The following is a 5,759-nucleotide window of genomic DNA, read 5'->3' on the forward strand; positions in this document are numbered from 1 at the left end:
GTAGTTTGCAGTTTGTATCCATGTAGTGCAGGTGAACCCACAATACTGTTAAGGAGGGAGTTCCAGAATTTGACCCAGCGACCAGGTTTCCAAGTCAGGATCATTGGTGGCTTGGAGAGGAACTTGCAGGTTGCGGTGTTCCCAGGTGAACTGAAACCAAGAGGTCATTTATAAGTGAAGCTGATTGGTGTGGACTAATGGGCAGTTATCAATGACCGAGGTCCTTTGCCAGCCAACAACTGTATGATTGGTCATCAACTAGCTGAACAGCTCGGGCTGCAAAGCAAGACAGAGAGAAGCTAGTTCAGACCAGAAGGGAAAGTAAGAGGTATGTATCAGCCAAAAACACTCTCTCTCAGTTCTGTCCAGTAAACCACTTTAAACTCAAGAGAAAACCAACCTATCTTTCCTTTAGCAGATGATACAAGTTGTGATTTTGAATTGGATAAGTAGAGACCTTTCACAGGTAAGCCAGCTCCCCCCCCCCCTACCCCCATTCCTCCCCACCCCTGTCTCTTGCAAACCAGTGGAAACTTTCAGAAAAAGGGAGAACTAACCCAAATGGATCTGTGGAACAAAGACCACAAACTGTTTTTCCAGTTTTCTGTCCACCACATGTTTTTTTATCTGCTTTATGATTGTCTGTGTATAAAAGAATGAGTTTAAACCCAAATGGATCTGTGGAACAAAGACCATCAAACTGTTTTTCCAGTTTTCTGTCCACCACATGTTTTTTTATCTGCTTTATGATTGTCAGTGTATAAAAGAATGAGTTTATTAGGTTTTACAGTTTTAATCTGTAAAGTTTACTTAGTTTGTTTACCCGTAGCTAAAACTGCCATAAGTAATGACCCTTGTTGAGTATAGGCAAGTGATCTATTTGTCCTACCCCCAGGGTCTGAAAATCAGGTAGTTTGAGGTTTTTGCGTATTTCATTTGAAAACTTTAATATTTTGTGATGACTATGGGAATCATGGGGCATTGAAGTATGCTACTTCAATGAATCATGACAGTAGGCAATGAGAAGAGTGTGTGAAAATGGTGTGAGAAATCATACTGGGCCTAATGGAGAGAAGACCTCCAGGAAACTCAGCTAAATTGAACATTTTGGCTGAATTTAACCAAAACTTGGGCAAGGGCAGGAGAGTGCCACTAAGGCATAATGCTCATTGGATAGCTGGTGCAGACACAATGGGTCCAATGGGGTCCCTCTGTACCATACACCTGTATTGCTGTGGTTCATTGTTGATAGGCAGAGGAGGAGATTATTTTGCATCGATTAAGCCGTTAACCTCCAGCCGTGCAATCGTTTTCAATCTAAGCTATGAGGAAAGATTGGATAGGCTGGGGTTGTTGAGCAGTGAAAATTGATAGGGGACTTGATAGAGGTGTGTTAGATTGAAGGACATAGATAGGGCAGGTGGGAAGGTGCACTTTCCATTGTTAGAGGGGTCAATAACCAGGGTGCGTAGTTTTCAGATTAAGAGATAGAAGGCTAAGTGGAGAACTGATGGGAATGTTTTTATCACCCACACGGTGAGAGGTGGGAGTCTGGAACTCACTGCCTGAAAGGGTGGTGAAATCAGAGACTCTTGTAACATGGAGACAACATTTAGATATTGACTTGTGTTGCCATAGTCTCCAACGCTCTGGGCCAAAAACTGGAAAATTGAATTGATGGGCCAGTGGGCTGAGGAGTGGCAGATGGAGTTTATTTTAGATAAATGCAAGGTGCTGCATTTTGGGAAAGCAAATCTTAGCAGGACTTATACACTTAATGGTAAGGTCCTAGGGAATGTTGCTGCACAAAGAGACCTTGGAGTGCAGGTTCATAGCTCCTTGAAAGTGGAGTCGTAGGTAGATTGGATAGTGAACAAGGCGTTTGGTATGCTTTCCATTATCAGTCAGAGTATTGAGTACAGGAGATGGGAGGTCATGTTGCGGCTGTACAGGGCATTGGTTAGGCCACTTTTGGAACAATGCATGCAGTTCTGGTCTCCTTCCTATTGGAAAGATGTTGTGAAACTTGAAAGGGTTCAGAAAAGATTTACAAGGATTTACAGAAAAGACTTACAAGATCCCCAGCTTGAATAAGCTGTGGCTATTTTCCCTGGAATGTCAGAGGCTAAGGGGTGACCTTATAGAAATTTATAAAACCATGAAGGGCATGGATAGGATAAATAGACAAAGTCTTTTCCCTGGGGTGGCGAAGTACAGAACTCTAGGTTTAGGGTAAGAGAGGAAAGATATAAAAGAGACCTACGGGGCAACGTTTTCATACAGAGGATGGTACGTGTGTGGAATGAGGTGCCAGAAAAAGTGGTGGCAGCTAGTTCAATTGCAAAACTTAAAAGGTGGGTATATGAATAGGAAGGGTTTGGAGGGATATGGGGCGGGTGCAGACAAATGGGACTGGATTGAGTTGGGATATCTGGTCGACATGGACGGGTTGGACGCAAAGGTCTGTTCCCGTGCTGTACATCTCTATGACTCTAGTATAGTCAGACCTTTGTCAGCCGGCACAGACATAATGAGCCAAATGGCCGCCTCCTCTGTGTAGATGTCTATGACACAAACAGTAGCTACTCTAACAAACACATATTCGTATAACTGCAGCAGTGTCATTATCTAACATCTTATTATGTAGCTCTGAGTTAGGTAAATTGAGCATGAATTGGAATTATGGGCTATAACAGTCTGTGTGATTAGGGAATTGTGCACAAGTTAGGCAAATATTAGTGTTGGAAAATCAAATTAGTTAATTTCATTACATTACTCCCAGTTGTGTTTGAAGTAGTCTATCTTATCTGAAAGTTACATTGAACAGTGAGTAAGCAATCTGTAATCCAAATGAGTTTTTAAATCCAGTAAATAGGCATGCACTTTTAAAACACAAAGCTGCCGAATTTCTGTGAAAGTTCCATTAATTCTCTTCCAATGTCAAGAGTTCTTTGTTAGCTTCACAGTGGGTGGAATATGTAGGTTTTCACTTATAAGACTGGAGAGGTGCTATTGGAGGAATCGACAGGGTCATTAGCATTTCTAATCTATTGAGTGTAATACTGGGGACCAACAAGACATCATTATCATGTTGGCCTCACAGTCAGACATGAGAATGTCTTGTCAGAGGATCCAGCTGGATGCCTGAAGAAAGTTTAGTGCATTTTCTTTTTTGAAGAAAATGGTTTTCTTGTGGAGGCAGCTGTAGGTAGCTGGAAGGGTCTTGTGGAGGGATATGTCAGTCCTGAGATACTTCCTGACTGTGTTATTGGGTTGTGATGCTTTGGAATTTCCTTCCTCAAAAGGCATACAATGCAGAATCTTTTTTAATAGTTTAAAGGCGGAGGTAGATAGATTCTTTAGGAGACAGTCAGGTCTTTTAAAGGCGGAGGTAGATAGATTCTTTAGGAGACAGTCAGGTCTGCAGATGCTGGAGATCAGAGTCAAGAGTGTATTGCTGGAAAAGCACAGCAGGTCAGGCAGTTGGAGAGGAGAGTGGAGCAGATAAGTGGGAAGGAAGATTGGCAGGTGGGACAGGTCATGAGGGCAGTGCTGAACTGGAAGTTTGGAACTGGGATAAGGTGGGAGGAAGGGAAATGAGGAAACTGGTGAAGCCCACATTGATGCCCTGGGGTTGAAGGGTCCTGAGGCGGAAGATAAGGCATTCTTCCTCCAGGCGTCGGGTGGTGAGGGAGTGGGGATGGAGGAGGCCCAGGACCTGCATGTCCTCGGTAGAGTGGGAGGGGAGTTAATATGTTCACCCACGGGGTGATGGGGTTGGTTGGTGTGGGTATCCCAGAGATGTTCTCTAAAGTGCTCTTGACTACCCAAGAAGATGAAGGATTATCAGGGATATGCAGAAACGTAGACTTGAGGTTAAAATCAAATTGACCATGATCTAATGAATGGCAGAGCAAGCTGATAACAGCTGAGCGGCCTTATCTTGTTTCTTGTACACATTTGTATGTTGTGACTTCCTCATAATACCACAAATAGTTGCTGCTGGAAGCGCTGGCTGGAATTATCCAAACATAGCTTCCAGAGCCATGGCTTCTGAACTCTCAAAGCCCTTGTACACTCTAATAAAAGAACATCATTTAGTAAGTTTGGAATTGTTACTCTGCTCGAGCCAAGTTGGGAGAAGCCAGTGTTTTCTTGAATCACATGTAATGACGTGTTTTCCTTATACACCATTGGGTAGTGACCATGATTTTTACTTTTGGGATGTGGACTTTACTTTTTGTCAAGGACAGCACTTATTGGTCAGCTTTAATTGGCCATGAGGAAGTGCAGGTGAGCTCACTTCGTGATATGACTGAGTGACCAGCTCAGCTATTTCAGCAGGCGATTGAGAGACAACCATCTTGCTGTGAGTCTGGAATCCCATATCTAGGCCCGACCAGGTATGGCTGACAGGTTTCCTTCCCTAAAGGATATGAGTGAACCAGTTAGACTTTTACAGCAATCAGTAATTGTTTCTTAGAATCCCTATAGTGTGGGAGCAGGCACATCGAATCAACACTGACCCTCCAAAGACCATCCCACCAAGACTTGCCCCACAGCCCTATCACCGTAACCCTACATCTCCCATGGATAGTTCGCCTAGACTGCATGTCCCTGGACACTATGAGCAACTTAGCACAGCCAATCCGCCTAACCTGCACATTTTTGACAGTGGGAGGAAACCCATGCAGACACAGGAGGAATATGCAAATTCCAAACAGACAGACACCTGTGAGTGGAATTGAACCCAGATCTCTGGTGCTGTGAGACAGCAGTACTAACCACTAAGCCACTGTGCCACCATGCCATGGTCACCATTATTGCCACTAGCTTTGTATTCCAGATGTAGTTAATTAAAGTTAAATTTCCCAGCTGTAGTAGTGTGATTTGAACTCATGCTTCTGGATTGAAATCAATACAATTACTATACTAGCGTATCCCATGCTTCAATTCAATTTTAATTGAAAATCTAAGGAATCATTTTATAGGACTGCCCTTTCTTGCATGTGGTCTTTAAGAAAACCAAATCTTGCATCATATTCTTTGTTCTGAACCATGCCCATAGTAACTTCCCAAATGAAATGAAGAGAACCTGCTCAAAAGTTGATGTATCTCCAATCAAGAGTGCGTCAGTACTTGCTCCAGAGCAAGTTGTTGCTCCACCTTATCTACATTTTTTAGTGCATTAGAAAATTGGCAGTCAGTGACAACAGTAAACAGTGTCTTCTGTTTATCTTGGAGGTTTGGTTAAAAAAAATAAGATTAGCTTGTACTAAAGAAAGTCATTTGTAAAGCCCAAGTTACACTCGCAAGCAGCAGTTAGATCATGTCTGCAGATATCCAAAATCCAAATACATAGGCAAACATAGGAAACTCTCAAACAATTCCCCCTAGCAAAGATCCCCCCCCATTTTAAAATGTATCGACTCTGGAATATTGACAGATCAGGTACACAATAGACTAAATATTTGCCAAATTCCTGATGTGATGCCCATCTGCATTTTGTCCCAGCCCCCTCACATTCTTCTGTCTCTACCTGGCATACCCAGTCAGTATCATATTGCGTGTCAGCATGTTATTTGAAAAAAATAACAAGTTTTTTTTAAGAGCAAGTTTTTGCTATGTTGTTATCTAACAGATAGCCAGCCACAGGAAATCCTATTCAGTTTGACAACTAAATAAATGTAAATGCATTAGAACGTGTAATGAACTTTCGAGCAAATCGCTATAAACATATTTTAAACACACTGCCTTCA

Source organism: Chiloscyllium plagiosum, chromosome 9 (assembly GCF_004010195.1).
Source record: "Chiloscyllium plagiosum isolate BGI_BamShark_2017 chromosome 9, ASM401019v2, whole genome shotgun sequence".
NCBI classification, from domain to species: Eukaryota; Metazoa; Chordata; class Chondrichthyes; order Orectolobiformes; family Hemiscylliidae; genus Chiloscyllium; species Chiloscyllium plagiosum.